Raw genomic sequence first — 22,512 nt, forward strand, 5'->3', positions numbered from 1 at the left:
GGTGTAGAAATTTGCATGACCAAAAGGAAATAATTTCATAATTGAAAACAAGTGATGCCGATGGTAGTACTAATTTTGTGATCCCCTGGATGATTTCTGCATTGTGAGGTCAATACATGGGTCGATGTAACTAGAATACTGCACTATGCCTAACTAAAAACCCGACCGAAATTGTGCCATTTCCTCAAAGTATTTGCATGATGTGAGGGTATATTTGCCAATTATAACGACAATATAAACTAACAATCGTAGTATTCACTGAAATATATAAGCAGATCCTATTTACCACCGGGAGGAAAAATCCAGGGTAACTGGGCTGTGGAGGCATAGAATATTCCATGCAGGGGATCTATTGTGCATGCTCAAAAAGCATTCCACAGCCAAGTAAAAAAAGGATTTCGCAGAAGGCTTGGACTGGAAAAGTCTATACTAGAGCACATGTTGAGAGTACAGTAATGAAATGTAGGTTGGCAATGAATTCTAAATAAAAAAAGTAATACAATTTACAGCATGCCTATAGTCGGTGACAGGTCAAGAACGAAGTGGAAGCTCCTCCCACCTCTTTCCACTTTAGTAGAGCGAATGCTGGAGAGGAGGCGACCTCCTCTCCGTCGTTCGCTGCATTGAAGTGGACTATAGTCACCCAAGCAGAACGTCATTTGTTTGTCATGTTAGCCACGTCGTCATCCAGACCCTCGGAACAATCGACCACGTCCCTCTGAAAACTGCAGCAATCGCAATTCGCCTTTCTTCGCCTCATCGCACCGGCACGCTCAGACGGCTGATGTAGGGAAGCATCTTGTAGCTTCATGCAGTCAGATTTTTCCATGTTATATGCAGTTTTTCCATTTGAAAGAACAGATCCAGAAGAAAGTAGAAGTACACTGCACAACACTGTTAGTGCGAACATGACATCGGTGCTTTTTCTATCTTTACTTTAAAATGGTATTAGTGGGTGCCAAATTTTACTGCTTAGGTTAGTGTTCCAAATGAGCACTTCTCACGCCCTAGTAGTTTTGATGACAGCCTTTGGATTCTAGGAGGAAAATGAAGCAATCCGGTCGTGCGACTCAAATCAAATTTGGGGGTTTTACGTGCCAAACCAACGACGGGCATCTGGCACGCCCCAGCGGAGGACCGAGGATTAATTTCGACCACCTGGGGATCTTTTGACGTGCAATCGAAAGCTCGATTACCAAGCTGCCTTCTCCGCAATATACCTCCATCAGATTGCAGGCACCTCGGCCGGGATTCGAACCCGCCACATGGGGATCCGTAGGCCGGCACTCTCGCCTCGGAGCCACCGAGGCGGCTTCGTCGTGTGACTGAATGTGACGTAGGTGCACTGGCTTTGGTTTGACTACGATCATGTGATCATAGTTATGGTCACGTGATATCGTAGATAATAGGTCACGTGATTTAGAGGATTCCGTTCATGGCTACGAGCGACTTCACACACATGCAGGGAGGGTGAAGAGACAAGGGAAGGGGGTTGCGTGGTCTCTAGGTCAACGCAATTTATTCTGCATCCTTGTAGCCCGCATACACGTCAGCAGGGTACCTGCCCCTAATTGTCTTGACCACACAGGATGGCAGGGGCCGCCTATTCTTCTTTCCCAAGCGGCTCCACAGCCACAGGGCACACTGCCTGTAGGCTGCAAATCTGTAGTGCCTGGAACAATGACAGAGATTGGATGTAAGAAGCAAAGCCTATCACTCTGTTGGCAAATTCTACACTTGTTTTCATTTCTCTAGGCATGTAATCATACTCTGCTTTTCTGTTACGTCCACTCCAGCTATCACATAGCAGAATCCCTATTTGGCAGTCCATGTCGGATGGGCTAGACATGGAAGCCAAATTGAAGTGAACTGCTGTAGATTCATTCTAAATGCTCCAGAGTTTAAAAAAAAAAAAAAACTATAGGCCTTGGTTCTCCTAACGCACCTCCAACTCCAATCGACACAACAACCAGTTATACACCGGAATTAACAAGGAAGGAATATCTGTTGCGTGGTCATGATACATAAAATAAGTTCACAGGGTCCCAGTTCACAATTGTAGATAATATCTGTCATTGGTGTTGGTGACGAATATTGCATCGCTGTGTTTTGGGAAGGACACATGAAAATTATGTGCACTGGCCAGAGGGAATGGGAGCCATTCATTCAGAACAGTGGAAAGCTCCCCATATGATGTTGTTTAATTTGGGACAAAACAGTGCAATTCGTAAGCCTGTAAAGCAGTGGTGTGCAAATATTGGTTTGAATCAAATAGTGCACTGTCGTTTCTAGCATCAACAGCGCAAAAAGAGCCGGTTGCATCGGCTTCCCTTTGCAGCGCAAAGGTTATGGCAAACATACTATTCAATTTGAACCAATATTCGCACACACCTACTGCAAAGGCTTCCTGCACACAAGTGCCAGGGAATGTGAACTCATCAGAGAACGTCCCAATTTAACATTGTCTAAAGTGCTGCTGGCACTGCCGAAGCTTGGCATTGGTACTGGTGATTAGGGATTTGAGAATAGCAGCCTGGCCATGAGTGTTCTATGAAGCTCGCACAGAACAGTTTTGGTGTAAACATACGAGCTGAAGTGCTCATGCAATACTGGAGTGGCTCCAGCAGTTGTGATTTCATGTCTCTCCGACACAATCCGTGTCAATATCCGAACATGTCATTCTGACAGCTTCCATTTGCCATGACAGCTGCTACCACCCCCATGTGTTTATTGGTCCTGAATACCTTAGGGCTCAGGGCACCGCAATCATTTGCTATTTGGTCATATACGCATCTGCAAGACACATATATCAACATTTTTTCCCGTTTTAGACTGCGATATGTCTTCCATTATGCTGTGTTGATTTAGAGGTGACACTACTATCATCAGAGTAGTGGGGATACATATGAGCACCCCCAGGCCTCCCCATTCTTGCACGAGAAACTTTGAATTTCAGTGTTTATTTCAATGAATAGTGTTGTTAGAAAAATATTTTAACGAAAAATGATGCGATACTGTTTGGTGACCTATTCCAATCTCGAATCCTTTCTGTCATACTCACCCATGTGGGCACTGCAACATCATCCGTTAAAAAAAAAAGCATGGATCTCGACGACGACAGCCTGCTTCTGAATAAGCTGTCCAGACATGGCACTCCTAAAAAACTATCCCAGCATAGCGTGCAAAGAATGCCACACCAGCGGTGCAAGTGTTGCTGGCACCACAAGGAACATGTCGAGATGATCATCCACCGGCTTCAGGGTGTCTGGTATCTGCATCCAAAAATAGTGTAAATCAAGACCCAGACACCCAATAATTATCACCCCACCTTGAGATTTTGGCTTTTCAACTAGATCAGGGGATTAAGGGATCGAAGCTAGGAAGGATTGGAGGGCAGGACGCCTTGACATGTCTCTGACTGGGGTGTTTACTGCCCTATATACCTCCCATGGACCAAAAGCCGTCCCAAAGTGGCAACAAAATATGTTACGGGAGCCAAAGTGTCATGCTGTCAGATGCCGGCAAAGTTACGACAGAGAAAACGAGCAGATGCAAGTGTGGCTGTTGTGGCGTCCCCCCTTGTGACAATCAAGTGAGCACAAACTATTGTGCAGCTCTTGGCACAGCAAATTAGGCAGCTGCCATACGCACATGGACTCTTCTGGCACCGCCAAAATTCTTGACGTGGCAGATTTTTATAAAAAAAGTAAGCAAACGTAAAACAACGCATTGCAAGCGTCCCGGCTGGTGCCTTTGTTGCAATGATGTTCACATGCACGTAAGGGCAACTTCGGCAGGCTTGCAGTTACACGTGCTTCGTCGCGCGGGCGGAGACAACGGCTGTTCGACCGAAACCGAAACCATGCCACTCCGCGCTCCGTCGCCAACTGCATGGTTCCCAAAATAGTATGCAAAATGTAACTGTCCAGCATACGACAATAAACAGTCCAGCGACTTGTGCTTGCCAGGCCGGCAGGCGAGGTACAGGCTAAACACACAGAAAAAAAGAACCTGAGCGTATCGATGCAAGACACTGCGAATCAAGGTCAAAAAAGTTCTTGGAGCGCTTCGTGCAACGACTGAACTCGAGACAAACAAGCACGCTGTGCGGGTTCAGCGTGCAGACATTGCCTTCTTTGCTTTAGCTCACTTCTCTTCACCAACTTTCTTTTGCGGCAGATTTTTCACGTACCGGGGTCCCTCTCGAAAGAAAGCCCACCAGGAAAAACCTAAGTAATCAAAACTTTGCCAAGCAGTCATTGAGTTAGAGAGGGATTTTTATAGCAGCGTATGATTTAAACAAGAGCAGGAATGTCGATGCGTTTCAGTTTAGTAAGCGCCATATCTGCAGCGACGTGGGGACGGCAACACACGACGTCGCGCGAGCGCTTCAGCTCAAAAAGTAACTCCCGCCGCGCAAAAACGTGGTTTTGTCTCACAGCATGACGGCATGTTTGGCACCCGATACACTAACGTCTGAGAGTCCACACACGCCCGTGTCTACCGCTAAAAAAAAAAAAAGACGCGAGACGAGATTCCTGAGACGACGAGTGCACGAAACGCGAGACGTGGGGAAAAATCATGCAAGACCAAATAGACGATTAATACAGGGTACTTTGTGTCGGGTGGCGTCTTGTGCGACCTAGCTTACGCATGCTCAATTACGGTTCTCAGTTTCGTTTCGTTTATGAAAGGCGACCAAAATTGCTTCTTTGGCGCAGGCTTGGCACGGATTAGCCATATTTCGGTGAAATGTAGCAGGATGTAGCAAAGTTAGCCCCTTGGTGCAGTTTGGCGCAATTGGCGCAGCAATCACATTCCTGCACTGTTTATAAGTGTGTCTCAGCCACGCCTGGACAGATGCCTCCGAGTCATCAATGTCCGCAAAGACATCCTCGCGTGGCTTTCTGAATACGGAGGGCATTATGCTCATTGACTGCATGTAACCGGCCACCACCATCAACATCGCCCCGTATGTGGCTACCCTCAGGTGATTGCGCGATTCACAAGAAGCTGCCAGGGAAAGGGGCGGCAGGTACGCTCTTGCAGCATGACAATGCCCATCCCTACATTCACCGTACTCCCTCAACCTAGCCCGCAGTGACCATCAGCCATTCAGCACCATGAAAAAAACCACCTATGAGGACCCTATTTCATGGACACTGGTGAACTCGAAGCGGCTGTCCAGGCGTGGGTGCGAAGCACTCCCAAAGAGTGGTCTCGGAACGGAAAGGCTGCCACACTACTAGAACCAGTGCGTTCGTCTCCAGGGGGACTACGTTGAGGAGGTCGACACACCTACCGACCCCTAAGTGGACAATATCTGCGGAAAAATAAATCGTAAATCAGTATGGTACGCCCCCCATATGGCTGCACTGCCTTGACAATTATAGTATGGGAAGGAGGAAATTTTTTTTTGAGTGCATGGCCTGCAGTGGCATAGCCAGAAATTTGTTTCAGGGGGGTGTTTTACATTGCTGGTGTGTGTGTGTGGGGGGGGGGAGGGGGGATACTTTGCATCGCTGGGCGAATGGAAGGTTTCTAGTTCGCATTGCCATTGCATTGTAAACGGTGCACGAACCAGAGCAATGAGCCTTCAATGACTGCCTTTTTGTGTAGTTTCTTGACCAAAAAGCATGCAAACACCGTCTAAAGCCCCTTCTGACAATTTGGATACTGGAGTAAAGAATATGACTTTTGCCGATAGGGTTGGAATATAAGTCTCCACTTGCCTTCTAGAGGAAAGACGTAGTGGCATCCATGGACTCAACAGCAATCTGTGCCTATGTCATCGTTCTCAAGTTTTTGATTGTTTTGACCAGAGAACATTGCACTCGCTTGGGACACCCAAAAATTGAAAGGATGCATTATCGAAATGCTGAAAGAACAAACCGCCGAAATCTCTATTAGCCGAATCACCCGGTACCAGAGACCAAACAATTCCAAAATATTATGTTCAACACGAACCTACAGGGTTCTAGATTGAGAAAGTGGAAGAAACATTTGTTCTGCCAGAGGAATTCTTTGTTTGTTGAATATGATCTAATAGTTTGTGTGTATTTCCCAAAGAAAGCTAAGGATGTTGAGCTTGTCCCAGTTGCCCAAAGCGGCTGTCAGGCTCTCTTCTCGCATGCTTTGCTTCTTGTGTGGTAGATGGCGAGGTTCTAATCTGATTTCTGCCTCGATATCGTTTTCGAGCGCAGCTTGCACATTTTTCATGCTCCTAATTTTGCAGAAGACACTTCCATGATTCCAACACACTGGTGCAGCTAGCATCCGCCAATACCGTACCAAATATGGCGATCAGATATGTACGCATTCTCACCTTTCGGCGTTTTGCTGTTCGGCATTTTATTTTTCGACGTTTCAATGTTTGGCCTTTACATTTTGATTTACGTCATTTTGATATCGGCCCCTGTTTTGATGGGCTTGAAGGTCACACGCAGAGACTAGACCAGGTAAAAAAACGAGGATGTCTGAGCTGAAGGTGCCAACTGTACTGTCGACGTTGACAGTGCACTTGAAGCAGTTGGTGTTTGTTTCTTCTCAAAAAGATTGCCCAGCATCAACTTAGCTGGCATAGCTAAGCTCATTTTTAAGATAGCAACAAGGCATTGGTGCATGCAAGATAAAGTAGGTGTATGCAGTTTTCTGAACTCTTAGCTCTGAGAAACAAAGTGACTGGAGCATCCTTCCCCAACACGGTTGCGAATTACTGCGTCAATATGATAACTTCGTGCTTATTTATTTGTTGCTTCAAAAGTGTTGTTCTGTAGCATAGTGCTGGTCCAGTCCATGAAGCTAGCAGGAAAGAATCTGGAAACAGTAATTCTTCGTTTTTCCGAACTTGGGAAAATGCAAAAGCTACGGCATCAGCAAGCCAATCGGGGCGTGTAAGAACAATGCATGTGACAACGTAATGTCTTCAAGTACTCCTCCTGTGGAATTTTGGCACGTGCTTAGCTCCGTCGCTCAGACTGGCCCACAAGGGCAGTAGCTTTCACCCTTTGTTGAGTTATGCTAAGACAGAAAAGCAAGGAAACTGCATGAGACGAATACAATCTCGGGAGTGAGTTAATCTTCGCCTCTCGTTGACAAAGTAGGACTTTCAAGCCTTTGCGGCCACCTGCTCTCTGCGAGCTTGTAGAGGGGCTTCAGGCGCTAATTCGGCTCTGTTCAGAGACACCATTTGAGCAAGCTGCAAGCCAGACTTGGGTTTCTGACACGGACTGCGTTATCTTTGTCGTTTGCGCCAAAGCCAAACGTGTGGGATATCCACTGCTCTCTTGAGAGACAGAGAAAGAGAGAGAGAGGGAACCTTTATTAGTTACACCATAGTCCGGTGCTTGATTGGGGCCACCAGTGCTCACCCGGTACAGCATGGACATGCTGTACCAGTAGGAGCAGTAGTGTATCAACGAGTTGAAGCTGGGGGGGGGGGGGGGGGGGGTGAGCCAGCCTGCCTAGTCAGAGGGTCGAGAAGGGTGAAAAAGAGGGAGGTAAGGGAGCATTGGGCATGGGGACAACGCCAAAGCATATGTACATCCAAGGTGTCGCCTTCTATTGCTCTCGACGAGACGAGGCCGTCTCGACTAGAGACGAGGCCATGTGACTGTCATATATTTCATAGTGCTATTGTTGCATAACATTGCATCTAAACAGAGCAAGAAAATGACATATCTAAACTGATAACCGTAAATGCAAGGAAAAATAGCTCTCCATGATCTGGCCTAACGGGAAGAAGTGTAACGCTCGAAAAGGGCGGTCTCGTCAGAACAGTTCGTTTAGAACATATAAGAATATGTGTAGTTTATAGTGGGACAGCAGTTGGAAGTGTCCGTGTTTCTGTATTGAACAAATGACTGGGTGGTAACTAGGCAGGCTGCTTCTCATTTAGTCTCTTGAAAGCCTCCCTGGAGCGCTATATTGCGCCTGGACAGTGGGGGTTATGATTAATTTCACTATCGGCAACACAAACAATTCATCGACCGCTTCCCAGGATGGTGCTAAACGTTCATCTAGCCTAACAACAAGTTATTACAAGTACGTATGTACGCTGTGAATCGGACAGTGAACGTAGTTGCCGAGGGCACGGTCCTCACCGAGACATGGTGAGTTTGCTCACGCGCAAAGCATGACATCGTACTCACTCGCTGGCACTTGCGCCCATCCCTTGCTGCCCGTAGTGCCGCATGTTGAGGTAGGCCAACCTCAACACCTCAGGGTTGAGGCACAGGGCCTCGAAGTCCGGGTGGCCCGTTACGCAGCCCTGCCGGCCCTGCTGCTTCCGTGCGACGGCCGGGTATTCGCGGCAGCAGACGCACTCGACGACGGTCTCCATCGGCGCGCAGGAACCACATAGACACCTTCGCAGAAAACACGCATCAATTACCCATTAAAGCGGGGTATAATGGAGCGCACCACGTACCAGTCCGTGTTCCCAAGCCGCCCGGTTCCATCGTCGGGTGCGTCTTCCAGCTCTTGCGGACTCGCTTCACCGCGGCGCGGCCGTTCGTCGTTGCCACAGTCGGTGCCCGCGGCGCTGCGTTCGTCGACGTCGCGCATCGGGGTCGAATCGTAGGATATGGCACCCATGTCAGCTGTCCGTTCCAGGATTTCGAGCTCTAGAGACGTTAGGTCCGAAAGGTCCATAGCGCGACCGTGGGATGCGACGAACGACGAATGCTGAGCACAAAGTCCGGGCAACTTTGGTCCGGGCCCCTTGACGACGGTCCGCGCGTTGGAGAGATTCCTCCGCGGGTCGGCGGTCGGTGACGCGCAGTGACACTGGAATCCTTCGATTGCCATTGGCTGATGCGTAAAGAGATGCCCCTCCCGTTTTCCGGGGTCATCTCAGAAAGGGGGGCGTGCCGGGGACTTTGATAGCAATTTTAATAGGGAAATCCGCCGCGCATGACTGTAATTTTACGATTTTTAGGATCCTTAGGACCCATAGATTGAGTTACCGCCATATATAGACCATCGCAGAACGCTCCGGAGGGCCCCTTTAATCCTCAACACCAAGCAGGCAAAGCAAGCCTTTACAGAACTTGTCATTGTAATTTATTTTCGTTGTCTAATAGTTATACCAGTTTTGTGTATTAGTATTATTTTTTATGATGTTATTTGTTTAATTATTGTGATAAAACCCCTGTTATAAGCCGAAACAGGCTTTTGAGCCAATATGTATCACATTAGTTTCTAATAAAGTAATTGTTTTAAATACTTATGGCTTGTTTTGCAGTACCTCCATGGTAGGACTCATGAAGTTGCATTTGCACAAATGGCAGTGATATGAGCTGAGAGAAAACAGCTATCTTTATTGTTAAATTTGAAGATTCCTGCAATTTATTGCCACCCACCTGTCCACTCAAAGCAGGCATGAAGCAACAGAACATGCTCGTTCACACCATCTCTTGCCAATAGTCTAGACACGTGATAAAAAAGATATACAACCTATTGTAAATGATAAGTATAATCAAACTAATAGAAAGTTAAGCTGCCGATTAAAAAAAAATTTTTACTCTTTTTTTTTGTTGTTGTGTGCAAATTCCAATGTAACAAAACAATGTTGTCCTGAAAGCTTCTGTTATGTTTCATGATAAATTTTAGAGCAGCACTCAGTTCAGCATCGTTAAGACCATCATCGTTCATTTTTCCATGTTTCATTACAGGAAATTGTAAGATATCAGTTCTGCATTTCGACGTTTACACTTGCAGACAATTGATGTTACTGCTTCTTTTAGGTGGAATCGAAGTTTTCATTTCAACTTCTACACTTTTACACAGTTGATGTTACTACCCCTGTTTTAGGGAAATTCAAGTTGAACCTCGCGGGAGGCAAGAAGTCTCCTAACGATCACAATGCCTCCCTTTGTTCAACCAACTGAAACTTGACTAGGGCTGCTATACTCCAGACAAAGTGAGAGTCAGCACTGACTACCTTTCGGAGAGTCGCTCACTCACTCCCATGGCTCTTTTGCGATAGGAGTCGGGGGACTCTTCATAAAAGGAGGGTCCTGACAACTCTTGTTACAGAGTCACGGGGATTACCAGGAAGGAGTCGTGTGACTCTTTTTCTCCGTTGGATAAGAGTCGTTAAAGAGTCGCAGTTGACTACGTCACCTGGAGTCGCCCATACACTACCATGACTCCAGTGGGATAAGAGTCGTGGGACTCTTTAAATAAGAGTCAAGTGACTACAAACTGGAGTCGTGTAGGAGTTAAATCTGTAGCGCGCAAAGACCCACCACAGGGAGTCGTGGCGACTCTCTTTAAAAAAAGAGTCGAGGGACTCTACAAACTGGAGTCGATTCTGCGGCGCGCCAATACCCCCAAAGAGAGTCATAGCGACTCTTTTTTTTAAGAGTGCAAGTGAGCCTGTACGGCACGTCAGGGCATGACTAAAAAAATCCAGTTCCGTCGGTTTGTGCAAGCTCGTCGCTTGAAAACCACATGGCCATCTAGTGCCCCTTCAGCGCTCCTCTCGTCGGCAATCAATAAGAAAAATCTTTAAAAAAAATTTGTAGACGAGTTTATTGATATTGCCTTCTTGTTGGACGATTGCGTTGCTCAGTGGAGACTATACCTTTTTCAAAAGTTCATCAAACAACATTTATGATCACCATTTCTTGGGCGCAACGGACGCACTAGGGCAACGAAGGCATCTGCTAAAGCAGCGAAGGACGGATGGCTCCACAGACTCTCTGCTCAGGGGTATCGAAATGTGATGACAGAAGCGACAAAGGGAGAGGCGTCCAAAAGGAAAGAGTTTAAAGTGAAGTACAGGGGAAAGGACGCTCAAGGTACGTCGGTCTGTACTCCCTATATAATGAGATGCGACAACGCCTGTGCGCTACAGACAGCTGCGGGTGACATCCACTAAAGCTGCGAAGCGGTACAACGGTGAACCGGTTAGTGGATGAATGCTCAGCACTTCCAACCGGGGTATTTGTGTTTCATTTAAAAACTTCAATATGTCATATTGACAAGAATAAAGGCTTGTCTTAAAAGCTTCCTAAAAGAAATATGAAAATAAGTTTCCAGAAAACGAGAATTAGCCTTAAAAACAAACTTCTAAAGGGCGCTTTAACATAAAAAAAAAGTTTTTGTCATTTGGAAACAACCCCTCAAGGCCAATATCTTTGCTCCTTGGTCCATATTTAAGTGATTTGTCCATCTTTCCAACTTTCGAAGTACTAGTAGAAACGAGCTATACATTCAAGGTGTGGGCTCCGGGGCATAAGCTGCCTTGCTAGCAGTTTTTTAACTGTGCTCAGTCAGCGGACCGCCAGCAGTTTTTACATTTTTGCCCCCCCCCCCCCCCCCCCCCCCCCCTTGTCGCGCATCGCCTTACCAACGCCTGAACTTAAATTTTTCCAAAACACAATGCGACCATAAAAAGTTCCGAGGATTTTGAAAGCAAGCTGGACGACAAACAATAATTCAAAGGATGTCCAATGTGCGGCAGCTAGTTTCGCTCTGAGGAGGATGAGTTTCGCTCTCAGGAGGATAGGAGGATGAGTGACAGATTAGAAACTAAGCGTCTCTAATCTGTCCGAGCGTAGTTCAAGCACATACCGTCTCCAGGAGCTCATGGTAGGCTAAATAAAACTCTCCCGTGAACTTGGGAAGACACACTTCATGGCGGCGGATAAGTGATGTTTTTAGTCCCTGGCGTGATATAATGAATTTCTGGGAATTTGTAATTCCTATCCTTCACTAACTCTTAGTAACGGCGCATAGCAGATGCTCGGCGTTCATCATCATGCGAAACCATCTGAAGCTTTGGTAAACAGAAGTTGACACTCTGCGGAATCGTGTTGAATAAACCTGAGACGGGCAGAAATGAACACATAAGTCGAAAAAACAAAAAAGGATAGGACGACGTCTCAATTTGAGACGTCGTCCTGCCCTTTTCTGTTCCTTCGGATTATGTGTTTACTTCTGCCCCAGTTTCAGGTTTATTCAACATGGTTAACACTCACCAGCTCGCCTGCACCTGTAGTGAGGACATCTGGCAATAGATGGCACCACATGTGTTGTGCTGCGGGCTTACCGGAAGCGAAGCTTCTTCCGGTTGTTCATTTACGATTAAAGGCACTTTTTGACGAGCTGTCACGCGGGGTGGTTGTGTTCCTTCTGCCTGGCGACCATGTGGTCGCACTCGGACGCCCACGGTCACAACATGGTGTCAGAAGTGGCCGGCCTCCCGGTCTGAAGTCCTCCTCGCTGCAGCTATGCTCACAGCTAGCCATGCCTCTCGTCGTCTCTGCGTCGCACGCTGCTACGCTTTCCGTCTTCTCGTCACCGTCGCTGCGTTCCAAGTCATGTCGCAGGAGAGAACAACGGAAGCTGCCGCCGCCACCGCCCCCTTCGTCTCACTCCCGAGCTTGGTTCCACCGCCCAAATTCGACTTCGCAAACCCCGACAAGTGGCCGCAATGGTTTCTACGATTCGAAGACTTCAGCTTTGCGTCAGGCCTCTACCAAGCGTCGGACGAAGTTCAGGTGCGGACGTTACTGTACACTATGGGATCCGAAGAGGCGCGGCGTGTTCTTGAGACGTTAGGCCTCACCGCAGAGGAATGGCGGTCCTTCGCTGCGGTAACAGACAAGTTCAAGGCGCACTTCGTACATCCACCGAACGGAGTGTACGAGAGCGTGCTTTTTCACCGGCGGGTCCAGGAACGAGGGGAAACCGTCGACAGTTTTTACACGGCCCTTCGAGCACTCGTCCGCAAGTGCAACTATCCGTCCACAGAGGTCGAGGACAGGCTCGTTAGAGACCGCTTCGTCGTAGGACTTCTCGACTCGAGACTCTCTGACAAGCTCTGCCGCTGTCCGACCCTCACCATGGCCGAGGCCCGGCTACAAGCACGCATCCACGAAGACGCCGTCAAGGCGCGGGCGACCGTTTTTCGGGACGAGACAGCTGCCGTCGCACCGGAGCAGCTCAAGCTGGATGAAGCACGTGTGAAGAAAGGAAGGAAACCGGCCCCCAAGACGTCTCCCAAGCGAGACTCGGCGTCGTCGCCGAGAGAAGGCAGCAAGAACTGCAGATTCTGCGGCCGTCAAGCGCACTCCCGTAACGAGTGCCCGGCTAGACAAGCCAAGTGTCACTACTGTCGACGCCTGGGTCACTTCGAAGATGCCTGCGAGAAGCGGAAACGAAGTTTGAGCACTGTTCATCTACATGCCGTTTCGACCCCGGGCCGAGCGAAGTTTGTCAAGGTCGCCGTCAACGGGTACGACGTCGACTTCAAAGTGGACTCCGGAGCCGAAGTCACGGTGGTGCCAAGCACGTTTCCCGGAGCACCTCGCAGTCTCCAAGAGCCTGAAGGGCAACTCACTGGACCGGGCAATCACCCATTGACAGTTCTCGGTACCTTCCAAGCCACATTGACTTGGAAAGGCAAGTCGGTAGTGGAGCGGGTTTACGTTCTGCCGTCGCAAGACCCGCCTCTTTTGGGGTTTCCTGCCATCCAGAAGCTGGGTGTGGTGAAGTTCGTTGACGCCCTCTCCAGTCTCAACCAGCAGAGCCCTCTTCACAGCGACATCTTCGAAGGGTTGGGTGAGCTGAAGGACGAGTATGTGATTCGACTCCAGCCAGGAGCACAGCCGTTCTCCCTCAGCGTTCCTCGCCGCATTCCGATTCCCCTTCATAACATTGTCCGCGAAGAACTGGATAAGCTAGAAGCTGACGGTGGGATCCGCAAAGTCGACGATCCGACGGACTGGTGTTCTGGTATCGTTGTCGTCCCCAAGTCCTCTGGAGGTTACCGGATCTGTGTCGATCTCACACGCCTTAACCAGGTGGTCCAGCGGGAGCGTCACGTCCTCCCATCGGTGGAGCACATCCTGGGACGTCTGGGTCCTGCACGGATCTTTTCCAAGCTCGACGCTACAGCCAGTTTTCACCAGATCAAGCTATCTGCCGAAAGCCAACTCCTCACGACCTTCATTACCCCGTTCGGCAGATACTGCTTCTGTCGCCTTCCTTTTGGAATTTGCTCCGCTCCGGAGTATTTCCAACGTCAAATGGGGAGGATCCTGGAGGGTCTCGACGGAGTCGTCCACATGATCGACGACATTTTGGTTTTCGGACGCACCCAAGAGGAACATGACCGGCGTCTTGCAACAGTATTGGGTCGCCTCAGCAGTGCCGGAGTGAAACTGAACAGAGCCAAGTGCGTCTTTTCAGCGTCCACTGTTAGGTTCTTGGGAGTCAGTCAGTGCAGATGGTATCAGCCCCGATCCAGACAAGGTCCAGGCTCTGGTCAACTTGGAGGCCCCAGCGGACGTCAGTGGTGTCAGGAGACTTCTCGGCATGGCTAATCACATAGGCCGTTTTCTTCCTCACCTGTCCGACGTGACTACGCCGATTCGTGCTCTTCTCCAAAAGAACAGTGCCTGGTGTTGGGGGCCCAGTCGGCAGTCTGCCTTTGATCGTCTTAAGGGCATGTTGAGCTCCAAGGTCTGCATGGCCAAGTACGACCCTTCGTACCATACCATAGTGTCGGCTGATGCAAGTTCGTATGGACTGGGAGCCGTTCTGCTACAGGACCAACCATCGGGAGAGCGTCGTGCCGTTGCCTACGCTTCGCGATCTCTTACACCGACGGAAACCCGGTATAGCCAGACGGAGAAAAAGGCTCTGGCCGTCACATGGGCCGTTGAAAGATTCGACCAGTTCGTCCGTGGCATCAGGTTTGATGTCGAAACAGATCATCGACCCCTCGTCACTCTGTTGGGATCTGCAGAACTGGACACTATGCCTCCTCGCATTCAGCGCCTGAGGATGCGGCTTATGGCCTACCAGTACAACGTTCTCTATGTACCGGGGAAGCTCCTGCCGACAGCAGACACCCTTTCCCGAGCTCCTGTACAGGCTGCCGACAACAAAGTAGACACCGTCGAGCTCTTCGTTGGGACACTGCTCAAGAACATCGAAAGTCTTGCATCCACTCGCCTCGATCGCCTTCGCCAGCACCAAGCAGAGGATGGAGTCTGTGCCGGCCTACTCAGATTCTGCAAGGATGGGTGGCCCAAGAAGGTGTCCAACGTTCCAGTTCATCTTAGGGCTTTCTGGAAGGAGCGAGGCAACATCACAGCCTTCGAGGGCCTGTTGCTGAAGGACTGTCGCATCGTGGTTCCCCAGACTCTTCAGAAGGAGATGCTAACATTACTCCACGAGGGCCACCAAGGCGTGGGAAGATGCAAGGCAAGGGCTCGCGACTCAGTGTGGTGGCCAACCTTGAACAGCGAGCTGGAGCAACTGGTGGGCACGTGTGAGCGTTGTGCCCAAACAAGAATTCAGCGCTGCGAGCCGCTTCTCGGGACTCCTACACCCGATCGCCCCTGGCAACGTATCGGGGTTGACCTCTTTGAGCTGCAAGGACGCAACTATGTGGTCATGGTTGACTACTATTCCTGTTTCCCCGAGGTGGTCAGTCTTGTGACCACAACATCAAGCTCCGTCATCGCGGCTATGAAGAGTTCCTTTGCCCGCTTTGGGATTCCGGAGACTGTGGTCTCTGATAACGGTCCGCAGTTTTCATCAACGGAATTCGCCTCTTTCGCAGCCTTGTATGGGTTCGCCCACCGTACGAGCAGTCCGAGGTACCCGCAAGTGAATGGCGAGGCAGAGCGCATGGTTCGAACACTGAAGGAGCTCTTCGTGAAGGCAGAGGATCCGCACATGGCGTTACTGGTGTACCGGGACACACCCGGAGTGACCGGCTACAGCCCTTCGGAGCTGCTCATGGGTCGTCGTCTCCGGACCAGGCTGCCAGGGTTACCTGCATCGCTGATGCCGAAGTGGCCGTCGCCAAAGCTCGTCAAGAGCAGGGACCAGAGCGTGAAGAGCCATCAACGCCAGGACTTCAACAGGCGTCACGCCGCCCATTCACTGCGCCCTCTGGAAGCAGGGGAAGAGGTGTGGGTACAAGATATACCATGTGCTGCTAGGGTGTTGAGCCCGGCCAAGCGGCCGCGCTCCTACGTGGTCGAGACGCCTAGGGGTGTTGTCCAGCGCAACCGTCGCCACTTGGTGCCGTTTACGCCCAGTACTCCCAGCCAGCCAAGCGACTTTGTTTGCACCCAGCCTGCAACTTCAGAAGGGCCAGTTCCTGTTGCCGAAAGACCAACAGGCGATTCAGCGGTGGTGCCCAGTTTACACGGCAGTCTCCCCCACCGGGTATACGCGTCACACGTTCGGGGCGGCAAGTCAAGCCTCCTCAAAGACTGAACTAGTGAAAGCACGAGATAAAGCTCCCTCGAGCTGGAAGGGGAGATGTAGTGAGGACATCTGGCAATAGATGGCACCACATGTGTTGTGCTGCGGGCTTACCGGAAGCGAAGCTTCTTCCGGTTGTTCATTTACGATTAAAGGCACTTTTCGACGAGCTGTCACACGGGGTGGTTGTGTTCCTTCTGCCTGGCGACCATGTGGTCGCACTCGGACGCCCACGGTCACAACATTACTATTAACTTACATTAGCTTACTATTAGCTTACTATTAACACTGCGGAAGTCGTGAGTCATGACCAGGTGTGGCGGAAGCTGCTTGTCTTATTATTGGGAAAAATGTTTAAAAAGATTGACCAAAACATTATCCGCGGCCGGCTACTTGGCACGGAAATGTGGAAGAGTAAAAAAGAAAGCTGGCGCATGAAGGCCTAGAGTTTATACGGAGAGACTCCGAAGGAAAGAAGATAATAGCGTGCGGTAATGCCAGAGCAGCGAGTCAGCCGTGAGAGGTGTTTTGTGTAGCACTCGTTCTTCAATAATGACAGAATAGCAGTGAAAGGCACAGAGAGGCCAGGAAAGGTCGCCGTACTGCTCTTCTTATTCCATAGTTGTAATTTCGTTCATGAAATTCGCAATTGTCTCTCAGAACAGCTCGCACGACCTACTGCTTCATCACCATGAGCTTGCCGAATTATTTCAAACGACTGTGTTGCGATTTGCTGTGATTGACGCAAAATGCATGATCGCTCATCGCCCTGGTTTCCTTTTTATGCTAAAATCGCAATGTGTTTGTGCAGATGGTCACAAAAGCTTTTGTAGCGCAACTTCATATGTTCACAGTTGAACGCCCTTTAGAATAATGACATGTAAAAGTGTCTGCATCAGACAGCTGCTCGCGCATCACCGTGCTGTGCTGTACCATCTTTTTATGCTCGCATATTCATACACTCTAAGGTCGAACGTGGTCATGTTCATGAGGCTAACTCCACGACGGGTATTTCTCCTATGTATTCATTTTAATTGCGATGATTGTGCTCTTCGGAGCTGCGGAAATGATAACTTGTTTTTTTATGTATTTTTTTTTAGGAAAAAGACACCGGTCTACGGATATCTGAGCTAACCGTTCACCTCACACGAGTTCAGTGAAAAGTCGCCGACAAGGTCCTAAAAAGAGATACGTATTGATGGAGACTCAGAAAATAATCCCCACTGGTCCAGCATACACGGAAGTAGATGGCTTCGTGATGAGCGCAAACTTCAAGCCGGAACTGGTCCGAAGCGCCATTAAGTACCGTCCTCGCTCCAACGACCTGTTCTTGGTCACATTTCCAAAGTGCGGTACCTTTTGGGCCAGCCACATCGTTTACCTGATCTTTACCAAGGGAGTGCCACCCTCCTGTGCCCTAGACATTCTTCTGAGAAACCCTACGCTCGAAATGGTAGGAGCCAAGGTCATCGAGGCCATGACGCTCCCTGGACTCATTGTGACCCACCTGCCCCACCGCCTCACGCCGTGGGACTCCAGGGCCAAGTACATTTACGTTTGCAGACCCGAAGGACGTTTGCGTTTCATTTTTTCTTCACACTCACACTATGGCCGGCTACGAATACGAACATGGGCAATTCGAAAACTTCTTCGAGATATTCATGAGCGGAAAAAACAGTTTCGGTGACTACTTCGAGCACGTTACTTCCTGGTACGCTCACAGCCAGGAACCCAATGTTCTTTTCCTTCACTACGAAGACATGAAGCGTGACCCTAGATATTACGTTCTTGAAATCGCCAAGTTTATGGGAAACGAATACCACACAATGCTGCTTCAAAATGAAGGCGTACTAGAGAAGGTGGTGGAACTCAGCAGCATAAAACGCATGAAGCAGTACGCCGACAAAAACTTTAAAGACTTTTTTGGGGAACCGATCACGCGCGAAGACGTTCCCGAGGGACTGAGAAATTTGCACAAAGCATGCCAGCGTCGCCCGGGGACCGGCAGTCCTATACGGAATGGCGTCGTTGGTGGCTGGAAGACGTTCTTTACTTCCGAAATGAACGCCAGGATGGAAGAGAAGATCTTGCAGAAGCTGCCCCACACCGATATCGTCGATGTGTGGAGAAAGCATGGCATCATGCGGCCCAGGGTTGAGTAGGCATCCGTCCGAAGAAACAAACTTTATTCAGCTAACAAATGTGCGTTGCCACGATACACATTGCATCGCCAAAAAATATTAACGTTTGTATTCCGGACATTTCGTGTGAGTGTAGTGTAGTGATGCTTGAAAACTCTTTTTTGGTTTTAGAATGTTAGTCTATTCCGGGCTATGTGAATTGGAAAAAAAAAATAAAACCTTAAGGTTGAATGCTAAATAAATGGTAAAGCTAGCTTGAAGTTTCACTTTTCACAAATTATATAATTCCAAATTTTGAATGGAGTATCCTAGGAATCCTTATACGCATAGTGATCTCCCAATTCTGGACTATGCCTGTATCACTTGGTACCCGCACACGCAAACATGTAAGAACCAAATCGAAAAAATTCAGAATCAGGCTGCGAGTTATGTGCTAAATAACTATAATTTTCGCGATAATGTATCTTTTTTGGTTAAGGCTCCAGCTCGGATGGAAGCCTTTACAACAAGAACGGAAGTGCCTCCGTCTCAAGTTTACGCATAATCTATATTACGGTATCATCGGGATGGGTAAATCTCAAGATATCTATTGGTCCCTCCTTAAATTTCTGTTCAAGGTTGCAATAAAAAAAAGTTCGAGAATTTTTCACACGTACTGACTTTCTAATATATTAAGTATTCCCCGAACAATTAATGACTAGAAGATTCTGCCCGACTCACTGGTAGAGCTTCCTGACGTTCAATCCTTTTTTTTTTTATGAAATCATGTTATTGTAGTCTGTTTTAACGGTTTACTTCGTTCGACCTGCGCTTGCTGTTGATCGTGTTCTCGTATTATTGTAGTATATATCGGCATGTTTCTCCCGTATGATTTGTTATTTGTGTTGCTTGTTCGCTATATGTTCGGTTTTTGCATAATTATTTCCGCCCCCCTCTTCTGTAACGCCCACCGTGCGATATCGGTACTAAATAAATGAATAAAATAAATAAATAAAAATAAAAATCTTGTATACAGGGTATTTTCGAAAACTCGGACCAAATTGGTCCTGCGCAAACTACGCATAGCACAGCAAAAAGAAAAGGTTGGTGCCGCAGTGATTTGTGCCAAAGGGTTCATTAAAGAGAATGATTAGCGTTCAGTACAATTGGGTAGTAGCTATTTTCCAAGAGTAAAAATTCCACTTATTAATTTTAAAGGTATGGTTTCCACTAGAATCTTGATGCGAATCGTTGAAAACTCCTAAATCCACCCATATTAGAATGACATAAGGCACACCCAACGATTTACGGCTTTCCACAAAAAAAAAAAAAGAAGCTAAATTTGGGCGCGTTTTTTTAGTTAAGGTTTTATATCGGAGTTCATATCTCCGCGCTAGCAGTTCCGCCCCCTGTGGCCAAACCGCGCAACTCACGTGTGCCGCCACGGATCGCAGGTCGAGGAGGCTAAAAAAGAAAGCGCCCGGAGAGCCACGTGAGGTTTGACTTTTTGTACGTCGGTGCCAGTGTGAAGACGGACGTTTACGTGCGATGCGTCGCTGTGCACGCACATGTTGCGTGTCTTCGCCAGGGGGAGCGGGATTGATGGCGCGGAGTTGCGCTCCGATAAGAAACCGAAAACATGAAAAAATTGAGCAATCTCTAGGAATGCCGTAAAATGCTGCGCGTGCCTCATACCATTCTAACGTGGCTGGATTTAGTAGCTTTCCATGATTCGCATCAAGTTTCTGTTCGACACCCTACCCTTGAAGCTGCTCATGAGAAACTTAAATGCTAAAAAAGGTGAGGAATTACTTGATCATACTGAATGCTAAACATTTTCATTTATTGGCCCTTTGGCACAGACCACTACGGCATCAACTTAAAAAAAAAAAACAGCAGCAACAAAACAACAACAATGAAAACAACCTTAAACATAAAACGAAAACTTGTATTTGCGTGGAACGGAGTGGCATGTCACGTATCTTATCATTTTGCATAATCTTTAGACTGATTACAAAATGATTGACTTAAATCATCTGTTGGACATGTAAGAGGATGGTCTTCATTTGCAGGAACGTATACTTTTAATGCATGCTTGTCGTTTCCGAGGTCAGTGTCAGGAGCTTGGCTTAAAATGGAACATTTTGAACCTAAGAAATTCTCTGCATTCTAGAAAAAGAATTCTGGAGCGTTTTATTTTCCGGAAAATCGCTCGGGAGAGTCATGTGCTGTAATCGTCGGTAGGAGGTCGGTGAATGACGAGGCTAAGATAATGCTCAGAGCTGAAAAGCCTCTGTGCTGTAACAATTGAGCACTGCATTTCACGTGCTCCCGTCATGCTCAGTGTCACAGGGCAGACGTTTGTTTTTTTTTTACGTGTAAACATAGTTTTGCCTGGTCATTTTCAGATTGCTGAGATTAGCTCTCCCTAAAAATTTTCTGAGAGTTTTCAGGGTGCCTGCATACGTTTATCAATGTCGTTTATGCGAGAGTATATCGCTATACGACTCCAATGCGAGATATACTAATATAACTGCTAGTAACGATATTGCAGCTTTTTATGAACAATGTTGCCATCCGTTCGGTCTGTAAATAGAGGCATCTAAAGGTTGCAACGACTACGGAATGACCTTGATGACCCTTGTCTGTAATGGATGGCTTTTCTTGATATGTATGCACGTTGCACCGTACACTTTAGCCCTTCTTTGTCTAGTTTTTTTGTCCTATATCATAAACACGCTGCTCGGTGCTCCTCCTTCCCGAGTGTACGCAAGCAACACGCGCCATGCTTCATTGGTTCAGTAGGAGTGGCATACTGGGGTGTACCCTTGACCCTGATTTCTCGCCCACTGGTGATGCAGTCTAGAGGCTAGGGATGGACACTGAATTGTACATAGCTCGTTGTGGGTGCAGCTTTGCGACTTTCACATCGACTTACCCGCTATCGGCATATTTTGTGTTTCATGAGTTCATATTTAAAAGATATGGCATATTATTGGTCAGTTGAAGAGGATTACATATTCGCCCAATAAAATTCGGCAGCTGGCGCTGTTCCTCCGAAGCACGCTGTGAAGCGCGCTCCCTGTGCAGGGTCGGGCCCCCCCCCCAAAATATTCGCTTAACAATCCGTTTTAGAGCGCAGCTTCTAGGCGCCCGTTTCTGGGTTTCGCGGCGTTGGTGTGGCGTAACCGCGCTAAATTAAGCAGCGTTGGTGTGGCGTAACCGCGCTAAATTAATTAATTAAGCAATTAAATTAATTGACGTCACATGACGTCAACACCAGTTCAATTCCCCGCTAAATTAAGCAGGAAAATTCAGTTGCTCCGCTAGATTTAGCGGACAAATTCAACTTCTATGCTAGAGTTAGTGGGGAAATTCAGTTTCTTGCTAGATTTGGCGGACAAATTCAGTTTCTCCGCCAGATTTTGCGGAAAATTGACATCACGTGACCTCAACCCCAATTCCATTCCCCGCTAAATATATCGCAGAATTGAATTGGTGTTAAGGTCATGTGACGTCAATTTTCCCACTAAATCTAGCGGAGAAACTGAGTTCTTTCACAGGTGACGTGACACCAAGTCATCTGATGCCATTTTCCCCGTTAAATTTAGCCAGGAAGCTGAATTGGTGTTGAGGTCACGTGCCGTCTATTTTTCAGCTAAATTTAACGGGGAAACTGCGGGAGGAGGGGAGGGTATGGAGGAGGAGGAGGGGCATACCCTCCCCTACGTACTCTCCCCTCGATTTCTTTAAGAGCTGCGCTCTAATTTCGCATAACAGGTACTTGTCAACATCTCCTTTTTTTCCCTCTCCTGATGATATGAGAGAGTTCTTCTGGACCGTCTCCGCCGCGCAACGCTCACCGGAACCCTGCTAGGAGATCCTGAACTCTGCAGTCCTAATGGCAGGCCTAATGGGGCGCGTGCTTTTTTGAGCGGTGTGTTTGCTCTCATCGTTGGGAGAACGCAATCATTTCGTTATGCGAAGAGCAAGTCGTCTGCTTTTTGCAGAGGAGTGGCGGAGACATTAGAACCACGCCGAGCTCTGATTGGATTTCATTAAAAAGATAGTGGGTACACCTCGATGCGCGCCTTGAATTCTACCCACTATTTTGTTTCAGTCAGCTAATAGGGCGTTTTGACTTCATCGCAACCCC

At 48.2% G+C, this 22,512-nt stretch overlaps 1 long non-coding RNA gene across 1 annotated transcript; it reads right to left on the reverse strand.

The window, feature by feature from the left end:
* Window positions 1–1,353: 1,353 nt before the first annotated feature.
* Window positions 1,354–8,206, reverse strand: LOC115319481. Its single transcript, XR_005717098.3, has 3 exons — window positions 8,151–8,206; window positions 3,062–3,272; window positions 1,354–1,672 (listed from the first exon to the last, which is right to left on the reverse strand). It is a non-coding gene; the product is annotated as an uncharacterized LOC115319481 (long non-coding RNA).
* Between the last annotated feature and the right edge of the window lie 14,306 nt (window positions 8,207–22,512).

The sequence above is a fragment of the Ixodes scapularis genome, unplaced genomic scaffold (genome assembly GCF_016920785.2).
Source record: "Ixodes scapularis isolate PalLabHiFi unplaced genomic scaffold, ASM1692078v2 PGA_scaffold4__175_contigs__length_147842914, whole genome shotgun sequence".
Taxonomy (NCBI): Eukaryota; Metazoa; Arthropoda; class Arachnida; order Ixodida; family Ixodidae; genus Ixodes; species Ixodes scapularis.